The sequence below is a fragment of the Papaver somniferum genome, chromosome 9 (assembly GCF_003573695.1).
Source record: "Papaver somniferum cultivar HN1 chromosome 9, ASM357369v1, whole genome shotgun sequence".
NCBI lineage: Eukaryota > Viridiplantae > Streptophyta > Magnoliopsida > Ranunculales > Papaveraceae > Papaver > Papaver somniferum.
Genome location: NC_039366.1, coordinates 139,721,140 through 139,733,130, shown reverse-complemented (window position 1 = coordinate 139,733,130; position 11,991 = coordinate 139,721,140). Strand labels below are relative to the sequence as shown.

General features: G+C 36.9%; 1 long non-coding RNA gene across 1 annotated transcript; it reads right to left on the bottom strand.

Moving 5' to 3' along the window:
• Positions 1–507: 507 nt before the first annotated feature.
• On the bottom strand, positions 508–7,886 carry LOC113309527. Its single transcript, XR_003340644.1, has 3 exons — positions 7,502–7,886; positions 5,006–5,153; positions 508–1,504 (listed from the first exon to the last, which is right to left on the bottom strand). It is a non-coding gene; the product is annotated as an uncharacterized LOC113309527 (long non-coding RNA).
• Positions 7,887–11,991: the final 4,105 nt, after the last annotated feature.

The window sequence follows — 11,991 nt, the reverse complement described above, 5'->3', positions numbered from 1 at the left end:
TCTACTATTACTAATTAAAGACGAAAGAGTTAACAAAGAGGGTTTTGTTTGCTGATACGGCTAGGATTGATGATTATACTAAAGCAACAAATGTAAAACAAATATAATGATAACTACGGTTTCGAATCCGCCACCTAAAATGCTTAGAGCTCCTTAATTTGATATACTAGTTCTCTTTTAATCAAGGAGTTATAGAGGTTCTAGCCTAAAACTACCTTGAAGATGTGATAGATCACCTGCACAAATTGATGATTTAACCTCAAGCCAAAAATCTGTCAAACCCAAGCATTAGTTGTCTTGTTACGGCACAACCAATCAAAGACTGAACTATAAGTGTCAATTCCTAGCATTACCTATCTGTTTAAGGCATAGACAATCATAAATTGAACTAAATCAGTTTACAAAGCTTGAATACATAACAAATAATTGATCAAACTACCAAGGATGCTTGACATACAAGGTCAAAGTAAATTGTTATGAATTCAAAGATTAAATCATGCTTCTCAGTATAAATTCATGGAGAACAAGTAGAACAAAATCAAGCAATTCTAATTATTTAGGGGTTTCATCTCAACCCTAGTTAGAAAACTAAAACATGAAGAAACTGAAATTAAACCTAAATTATTACTAAGGCTTGGTGCACCGGCTACTCCGGGCATGCCTTCAAAATAAAACTGCAACCCTATTTATACAAAATTCTCCCAATTCTTAAACCCAATTTCAATAAAGTACAATCAGAAAATTAGGGATTGAGATATCCATCACACACCAAATGACAAAGCAAAATATACGGATTTCATCATCACCAACCACTCCATTGACGTCACATACATGGTGCAATTAAGGGAGTCTTCGAATGATTTCATACGACAACCTATACTTCACTCCAACAATTTCACATTTCTTTTCATCCATTGCTTGTTGTAATTAACTCCTTGGATTGTCTCAACATGATTCAAATATTGACCTCTCATACCCGATTCTCTTGTCAAAAGCAGTAAACCTAGTTCTAGCTTCAAAAGTATCTCAAGGGGATATGGACAACAAGGAAAGCAAATAGTACTCGAATGTGAAATGGGAAAGAGAAATGGTAGATTTGCAGAGGTTTGGTGGATGTGGTATATAGGGTATGGGTTCACAGAGAGATGGTATGGGAAAGAGTACACAGAGGTGGTGAAGGAGAAGATAAGAATTGAGTTGGATTTCTGGTCGTGAAGTTGATTTGGGGAGAAAATTAGAAGCTTGCTAGGGTGTTCCAAATACCATCCGGTTTGATGTTTGGGGAGGAGGTAATGTTTGGTGCTAAGCAGGGATACGAGATTGATGTTCTCAACGGTGCAAATGTCTTGTGGAAGAGTGGGCCAATGGATTGCACAAGTTTCTCTTTTTACTCTTCATTGCCTTCTACTTCTTAGCCTCTATTAGTGCATTACTAACTCCAGCAAGATCAACGATATCGCTTCACATTTCCACTTTTCGCAGTACGACCAATCTCTATATTCTCCTACAAAAACAAACATAGATAATAAATATTTACAATATAACGATTGTTGATGCCTCGAGAGGCAAAATACACAATTTGGCATAAAACAGGACATTAAAGAACTTGAGGTGTGACAAAAGACAACAAAATGATCAAGAAATATGCATTATCAGGCACCGATCACACCCCCAAACCTGAATTTTGCTCGTCCTCGAGTAAACAAAAACAAACTAAGGAAATCCTACCTATACCACTGTCGCTGGTCTCTCGATTGCATTTAGCGAATGCAATAAGCCTTTTAAACCACTAAGTGTCCCTAGTGGACGAGTTGAAGTCCCGTGAGGGCTTGCTTAGAACATACCCACAAAGTTCTAGTTCAAAAGAGAGCTCACCTAGTATGAAATGTGTCACCTGCAATTCTGAGATTAGTTCACAACAAAATGGATATGTCAATCTAGCTTTCAAAGGTACAAGCGACACACACTGATTCCAGCACAAAAAATATTTTGAAATCCAAAAGTTCGAATAGTTAACATGTGATAAGAGTGTAAAGTGTAATTCTATCATGAGCATGCATAGAAACTGATTTATCAACCTAAGTCATGACTGCCAATACTAAGAGATAGTTGAACCGATTCAAAGGCAAGCTAGCTACACCCCACTTTGTTTATTACATGACTATTTACAATGCAGACACTGACTTTTGACAACATTGAAACAAGAAGTAAACAACTACTAACTTTATGGAACAAAAGATAACAAGTTGTCTTAAAAAAATCTTTTTCTTCTTTTTCTTTTCTTTTCATTTCATTTTATTTTTTTTGGAAATTTTCTGATTTTTCTTTCTTTTCTTTTTTTTTTTTTTTTTTTTTTTTTCAAAGATGCAAGAGTTACGAAGACAAGATAATACAACTGACTCTACAACGACTTTTCATAGAACAAAAGGATACATTACATCAACATTACAACAAGAGGCAGCATCAGTATTCTAGATAATTGGCAGTCTACCGGATTATGCAAATCAGGCGCTATACATGCTTGACAGATAGTGCAAGTGCAAGTTTCATATCACATGTTCAAAAAGTTTCAAAAAAAATGTAAATCGAACTCACAAGTTATAGTGCTAGAATCAGAAAGATATCAAACTTGTACCTCATCATCTAGATCGAGAACCCTAACATATACGCGCAAGCATCACATATCAAGGCAGATGAGCTCAATAATTTATCCAATTCAATTTTATTTATTTTTTATATGGCAGAGTTCATATTCAATGATAGGCACAGTGACAGTCAAGGTATCTATTCTTCACCCCCAAACCTAAATTAAACATTTTCCTCGATGTTTCTAAAGATAATTAGAGTTTAAACAACATCATACGATAAAAACCATGCTGAGTATAGAAAGGGAAAGAGATTATCATATGTCGGCGAAATCAAGATTAGAACTCCGTTATTCAAGGCTAGAATCCAACATAAACCTGTTGATATTGGATTAGCATCATATATACAGAAAAAGAAAATGAAACTGACTTAAGGTACAAAAATTGACCATTTACCTACTGGATTATATACAAAGAAAATTCACCATATATATACAACCTAAAGAGCTGAGGATCAACCCAGAAAACGACATGCAGAAATATCGACAGCCTCAAGCATATACAACATGACAAGGTAAGTAAGACTGCAGATATTAATGACCTACCCCCAAACCTGAAATTTCCAACAGATGTGCTTTTGGACACAAAATCTAGCAATATTAGGGGCGCATCATACACAAGGTCTAATTCGAATCGGACATTGTTAGGGACGGGCAGAGATACACATTCAAACTGTGGTTCCTCAAGGGTATTATATTTAGATGCAAAATGGTCCAGAAGGACTTGAGAAGCACACAGTTCCAATACTAGATTGGGAACTCTCAGAAAAGTTGGTTTTACAATATCTTTACAAGCGAAATCTAGGTTGGGTGCAAGACCATTAGACCGTGACTTAGGCAGGGAATTAGATGCGTCTAAGTTATATTCATGTTCAGGCTCAAAAGTATCACAACACAGTTTAGTTTTTCCCAAGTCAGAAACAAGAATAGCCGTCTCATGCTCACAGTCATTGAACAAATCAACAAAACCCAAATTAGTATCATGATTATCCAAAGTACCAAAATCAAAATCAGAAGAAGCGGCATATTGTGACCTAGGCAGGGAACTAGACATATCAAAGTTATTTTCGTGCACATAATTATTGGTGTCTGCAGAAAATTCAACATTACCTAAGTCACACACAAGTTGTGTGTCATGCTCTTCTTCACAGAACAATTGTACAAGCCCCATATTAGGATCAACATCACATGTATATATGGATTGAATATTAGAAGAAGCATCATTCATAAAGGTTGCAACAGAGAAGCCTAATGTATTTGAACCCGAAGGTTCCATAACAAAATTTTCAGAATATACATGCTCTTCTAACATAACATCATCATCATCATCAAAACAAGAATGCAATGCCTTATTCAAAATCATAGTGTCTCTAGTCGACTCGATTACCTCTAGATTAGGATCATATTCAATATCAGTTGCACGAGTAGGACTAAACACACTATTTTCGGAATGTAATTCATTAGGACTAACAAACATTTCATTTTGAAATTCCCCCTTCCTTCATTTTATAAACGAATCAGATTCATCCTTAAGATCATATTAAGTTGTTCAATAGAAGGGGAATCTTCTACAGTGGGTATCCTCATTTCAGATGGGTATTCAGTACATGGTTGCACATGAGGGTCACTATAGAAAGGAATTTCAGCAGTGTTGCTATATGGATTATCATGTAATACTTTCAATTCTAATCTAGCATTATTCTGCTCAATGAGTTTGAGATTTTCTGTTATGGATTGCATACAAGGACTCATGGGAGTACAAAATTGTTCAACTTCCCATTGTGGTGACTGATACATGTGTGGATAACAATTAGGGTCTATATACTGTGTCTCAGGACCTTGAAAAGGTCCGTAATTTTCCCTAAAGTTAAAACCATGGTCTATGGGATTCTCATAATGTGAAGCATGCTGGTAGGCAAGTTCTCTAATTGATTTCTGTGAGGATATCTCATCCCTAACACCAGTCCAGAATCCAGACATATTACCTTTTTTTTTTTTTTAAAAGACAACTACTATCCTAAATGCTACTGACAAATCCTAAACATAATGATGCGTGCAAAAATTGTATATAAGATAGCAAGTCTAAACACGACAGTACAAGATTACAAAAAATAAGAACTGACAAGAAAAATCAAAAATGTGGTTGTTGTAACAATGGCAAGGGGCTCCGACGTCTTTTAATCCTAAACTAGATTTCTATTGGACTATGGCAATAAAAGTATGGTCAACTAACGAGAGGCCAACTCGTATTTGTTAACAAAATGTGAAGCTCAGTTGTTAAACCCAGTATTAAACCATTCAGGCTAAGCAGTTACAGATTATTCCTAGACGTCATGTTGTTGTAGTCCTTAAGAAACTTACCTCCGGCGCGCATCCAACATGTTAAACTGGATATTAATATTTTCTGTGTAGCTTCTGCGGCAGTTCCGTTAGTACCTCCGATACAGAACCGGGAGATGGTCACAACAACAAACTCGCTCCTCTCTTGTTGCCGCAACTTTATGAGTACCTAATAAACTCAAAAGAGAATCAGGACCCAGAAATGCAAAAATAAAAACAATGACAAATCTAGACCAAATAATATTAACAACTTATGAACTAATACACTACCAGAAAAAGATAATCAATGTCTTACACTAACAGAACTACAAAGCAGCTTACAAAAACTAATAATTATTATGCACTCTGTACTTAAACAATGAACTATAACTAACTTACCCTAGTATAATTACAGACAAAGTTTTAGTGGAAAAGAAAAAAAACACTGAGTTAACTAATTTAAGGGAAGACAAAATGACAAAACAAATGAGAGAGCTACAACTTGTGAGGATTAAAGCTAAGATTAACTAAAAAGAAAAACAAAACAGTACCAACAGACTCCGAAGCTTGATTCTGTAAAATGAAAAACAGATAACTAACCTACTATATACAGGTTACAAAGTATAACAAAAAAATACAAATGCTACAGGACAAGAAAAAAAAATCAAAATGAAATCCACAATCCAAAAGCTACAAAAAAATTCCTAGGTGAAATGAAAAAAAAAAATCAAAGCACTATAGACATCTATACTAACACACATACTATGCACCTACTGACTATAAAATGATAAAAGTTGTTCAACAATACTAGCTACATGGAGAACGAATTCCTAATTTGATTATGAAATTAAAAGCTACAAAGATCTTTTAAGACTAAAATTAAAAGCAGGTAGGACAATCTTTTACTTCCTAGCTATGTACAGATTAACCATGACTATTAGCAAGTAGGACAAAACTAAAAGCGAAAGGAAAATCAAACAATGCAACTAGTTTGACAGGAATGACTGAAAAGTTACGGGATGCAGACAAATTAAACAAAACACCTAAGACTAAAATGCAATCTACTGGATGAAATAAAAAAACAATTAATTACTATACACTATATATCAAACTATGTACTATGACTAACTTACATGAATGTCTGCTACAGACAAGATTTTAGTGCATAAGAAATTAAAAAAAAAATGCAGATTGCCCGGGAAAGGTAAAGTGAATGCTACAAATTGTAAAGATCTTAATATATGCTTAACTAAATTGGTGAAATGAAAACAAAAAGAAAGTGTATACAAACGTCTCTTATTAGTCACCTAACACTAAAAATTAGTAACAACAAGTACAAAAGACAAATAATAAAGGACACAAACCCAAATTGGATAACACTGACAATAACTAAAAAAAATGTGCGGCTAATCTATATGAACTGAAAACAAAACATGGGTTATGGGACAAACCACAAACATAAAATCTACCTGAAATATCAAATTCAAAAGCCACAAAAAAAATTATACTAAATATGCAATTGATGATGATATGAATGGAACAAAAGTAAAAACTATACAATATTTACAGATCTAACTAAAAACTACCAAAAACAGAACCTATAAATCTAACTACAACGCTTGCTAACTTCCCGTCAACGGCACCAAAAACTTGGTAGGCTTAGAAACCTACAATATTAAACAGCAAGCGCACAGTGTCTATAACATAGATATGGCAAATACAGGTCAATCCCACAGGGAGTTGTAACGATGCGAAGCTAAACTTCTAAGTTCTACTATTACTAATTAAAGACGAAAGAGTTAACAAATAGGGTTTTGTTTGCCGATACGGCTAGGATTGATGATTATACTAAAGCAACAAATGTAAAACAAATACAAAGATAACTACGGTTTCGAATCCGCCACCTAAATGCTTAGAACTCCTTAATTTGATATACTAGTTCTCTTTTAATCAAGGAGTTATAGAGGTTCTAGCCTCAAACTACCTTGAAGATGTGATAGATCACTTGCAGAAATTGATGATTTAACCTCAAGCAAAAAATCTGTCAAACCCAAGCATTGGTTGTCTTGTTACGGCACAACCAATCAAAGACTGAACTATAAATGTCAATTCCTAGCATTACCTATTTGTTTAAGGCATAGGAAATAACAAATTGAACTAAGTCAGTTTACAAAGCTTGAATACATAACAAAGAATTGATCAAACTACCAAGTATGCTTGACATATAAGGTGAAAGTAAATGGTTATGAATTCAAAGATTAAATCATGCTTCTCAGTATAAATTCATGGAGAACAAGTAGAACAAAATCAATCAATTCTAATTATTTAGGGTTTTCATCTCAACCCTAGTTAGAAAACTAAAAAATGAAGAAACTGAAATTAAACCTAAATTATTACTAAGGCTTGGTGCACCGGCTACTCCGGGCATGCCTTCAAAATATAACTGCAACCCTATTTATACAAAATTCTCCCAATTCTTAAACCCATTTTCAATAAAGTACAATCAGAAAATTAGGGATTGAGATATCCATCACTCACCAAATGACAAAGCAAAATATACGGATTTCATCATCACCAACCACTCCATTGACGTCACATACATGCTGCAATTAAGGGAGTCTTCGAATGATTTCATACGGCAACCTATACTTCACTCCAAAAATTTCACATTTCTTTTCATCCATTGCTTGTTGTAATTAACTCCTTGGATTGTCTCAACATGATTCAAAGATTGACCTCTCATACCCGATTCTCTTGTAAAAAGCAGTAAACCTAGTTATAGCTTCAAAAGTATCTCAACGGGATATGGACAACAAGGAAAGCAAATAGTACTCGAATGTGAAATGGGAAAGAGAAATGGTAGATTTGCAGAGGTTTGGTGGATGTGGTATATAGGGGTATGGGTTCACAGAGAGATGGTATGGGAAAGAGTACACAAAGGTGATGAAGGAGAAGATAAGAATTGAGTTGGATTTCTGGTCGTGAAGTTGATTTGGGGAGAAAATTAGAAGCTTGCTAGGGTGTTCCAAATACCATCCAGTTTGATGTTTGGGGAGGAGGTAATGTTGGGTGCTAAGCAGGGACACGAGATTGATGTTCTCAACGGTGCAAATGTCTTGTGGAAGAGTGGGCCAATGGATTGCACAAGTTTCTCTTTTTACTCTTCATTGCCTTCTACTTCTTAGCCTCTATTAGTGCATTACTAACTCCAGCAAGATCAATGATATCGCTTCACATTTTCAGTTTTCGCAGTACGACCAATCTCTATATTCTCCTACAAAAACAAACATAGATAATAAATATTTACAATATAACGATTGTTGATGCCTCGGGAGGCAAAATACACAATTTGGTATAAAACAGGACATTAAAGAACTTGAGGTGTGACAAAAGACAACAAAATGACCAAGAAATATGCATTATCAAGCACCGATCAACCGTGGTCACTGACCGGCCGGCCATGCCTTGGCCTCAGCGGTCCCACGGTTCATTATTCCTTAATTTTATAATTATTTTCTTTCATATCATGAAGTTTCCTCAGTTTCGGCAAAACCCTGATTTGGTCATATATTCTCAAATGGTTGCTCAAACGCACGCCAGAAAATACCAAAATTCTCAGGACTGAGATACGAACGTTTTGACGACGTGAGCATGTTACCTTGACCGACCAAGGTTGGCTCTTTGGCTCGCAAGGAGACGGTCCCACGTATTTTTATGATTTGACCTAATTTGCGCAATTGCACGTATTATGTCCAAAACTCCTCCAAATGATTTTGGAATTTTCATAGAGTGATCGTCATTCGATCCTGTGACCATTCAGGGTTGGTTTCATGACCCCTTGGTCGTTCCCTCACCTCTTCATAATTAATTAGGTTTTATCACATAAGGCTCAGACGAGCATTATATGAGAAATGATTGAACCAACATTTGATCATTCTTTCACTAACTCTTCAAGAGATCTTGGTATTTGCTCACTCGAGCATATGGGCACTACATGATCGGCTCATGATCCCATGTAGCCGGTCCCTTCTTCATTCCATGGTTGAATTTTTAATAAACCATCAATTGGTCATCAATTGATCAAATTAGGGTTTCTGAGTCCAACGATCATAATTCCATATTCGAACGCTAATAATTTTACGACGATCTCATGATCATCATTTTATTATACTCGTTTCAACTACCAGTATTCTGATTAATGTTTTATTTTGGTCACGCAACCAATAATTCTTCAGACGAGCAACACTTGCTCAGATGAGCAATATTTGCTCAAACCAAGGAATATTGGTTCAATCCTCAATATTCAACAATTCATCGAATGAGCAATACTTTCTCACCTCAACTACCAACGTGAAAATTATACCTATGTCTCAACAGACACGTTCAATTCATGAGTCTCAGAATATTTTGCAAAATCATGTTCAACTCAGCAAATACATGGACTCATCGTCCCATAAAGTCATGAAGTCAACAACTGACTAAATTAATCACGAGACGTCAATCATGTCACATGGGGGGATATCAACTAAGGTTTTGGTCTGGCGGTCTACGACACGTGTGTTCATACACACGATGAGAATGTGAGCAAGTCGTGCAATCAGTTTAAGGAGTTAACAAAGTAGTTGATGGAAAATAGACCAAGTCTCCGCACGATGAGCAACTGGTTTCAAACACAATTTCCATGTCCCCACTCTTTGATTCCATCAACTGTCACACTTCATGGGATCATGGTGTTTACAATTCCAGTAATATAAATAAGTCTCTAAAGTATGATTGAAAAATGAATGGGAATCTCACGTCAAACAGACAACAAGAGATTAACAACTCATCACTTGAGCAATTACTCTCAACAGAGATTCAATCATTCAGAACTTATCTTATTCAGAATACACAACACACCTACAATCTTTGATTACCATCGATTCCACACATTTCTCAGCTTCCCTCCTATAGATCGACCCATCATATCTTGTGACCGAATTTACTCTGGAACGGCCATTGTCTTGGTTTAGGACGGGGTACTACAAATTGATCTCTCGAATTCAAAGCACTCCCTTCTTGCAGTGCATCTGTGTGAGGTTGAACATTTCGCTCGGTTCAAGGAGTCTCCCCCTCACGGTCGTCTCCTCAATTCCGTAAAAACCAGCAAATTGTTTTGCCCCATCTACAGATTGGCGACCCCAGTGGGAGATTAACCTCTCGATTGCAATCTCACAATTTCACAAGATGGCTGGTCTTAGGTCTGGGTTAGTTACAGGTTCCAACACAAACGACGCTAGCACTAGCAACAACAACAATGAGAATATCCCGGAAACAATTCCAGCCTCTAACACTGGCGGTGATGATATTACTCCTCCTCATGCTAACACGGAAGGTCATCCTCTGTTTGGTCGACACCCTGAGGAAGTCAGAGGAAACCCACCACCTACCATTGCTGATCTCATCAAAGCGCAAGAGACCCTTGCACAGAATCAAACCTATATGGATACTACACAGAAATAGCTATTCAATTATATCAAGACTCTCACTGACAAGATGTCAGAGAAGACTCAAGGAAAAGAAAAATAAAAGGAAACATCCTCAGGTGCTGATCCTGAAGTAGTTCCAATTCATACAGTGGATGACAGCGAAGTCCGCAAAGTTGCATACGATCCATCAGCGAAGGAATCATCAAGTTTCATTACTCTGGAAGATTTGGAACTCCTCTTGGAGAACCATGGAAAAGACAAGACATCACATATCCATCGTCACCAGCCTCCATACCCTGCTGCTACGCAAAGGATTCCTCTTCCAAAAGGTTATACCTCTCCGACCTTCACTTTGTATGACAGAAGGAAATGCTCGGGAGCATGTTTCTCGGTTCCTGAAAGCCTTGGGTGAACATGAGCATAACCATGTTGTTCGCCTCAAAGAATTTTCAAAATCCTTGAAAGGCAGAGCATACACCTGGTACAACAACATCGCATCAGGATCTATCAACAATTGGAGAGAAATGATTAACGCCTTCTAAAGAAAGTCCTTCTTTGTCAGAGCAAGTTACTCTCTCCGATCTTGGAAGAATGTTTCAGAGGATCAATGAACATCCCAATGACTACGTAAAAAGATCCAGAGTCCAGGCCCTGGACTGTCGTGATCCAAACGTCACGGAGCAATAACTGGTAGACTTGTGTATCAACGACATGATCCCGGTCTACTGAGCTTTATTGGAAAATATTTGTTTCCATACCTTCTCAGATCTTCATGAAGCGGCGAAGACATCGACAACTACTGCACCTGCTTTACTAGAAAGAACAAAAGCTACAAAGGCTGAAGAGCCGCGAGACACTCAAGGTAGCAGGCATTTGATTAACAAGCAATACAACCTCCAAGATTCCACAAATTTTGTTGCATAAGGGAGCAAACAGAAAGAGGAGTCACAACGCAAGCATGCTTCTCCAGCTCTTCCGGAAGCACAAAGAAAAGATAACCAATCTTGAAATGCACGAACCTCAACCCTACATCAATAAACGAGGAAATGATCATACAGATTCTAAGATCCTTCTTTTAATTAAACAAGTGATCGAGTTACTGGAAGTTTGGATTCAGGTTGGTGCAAGCAAACCGACATTCATCAGGAGGCATCTGACTGAAGAAGAAATGAAGAATCTCAGTTACTGTTTCCTTCATAAGTTCACCTATCATCTAACAGGTGGTTGCAACATTTTGAAGAGACGGTTGATCCACAATAGCTTCAACTAGGGACTGAAGGAGTACACAAGAATCCTCTCCCAATCATAACCTTTATACTTTCTGAACAACCTATCAAAGAGACAATTCAATCCTTGGTCGAACGTGGATTGCTCTATCTTTCGAAAGCAAAAAGGAGATACATGTTCACAGCATTGAACTACATCGTGTCAAGAAGTCCATTCCGGAAATACTTCTTGAGCCTCCAGCTGCAGACCAAGATATGTACGACTGGGGACTGCGTACCATGGTCAATCTCAGAAGAAACGAATTTGGAAGAACGTTGATCGATGCTGGCACCG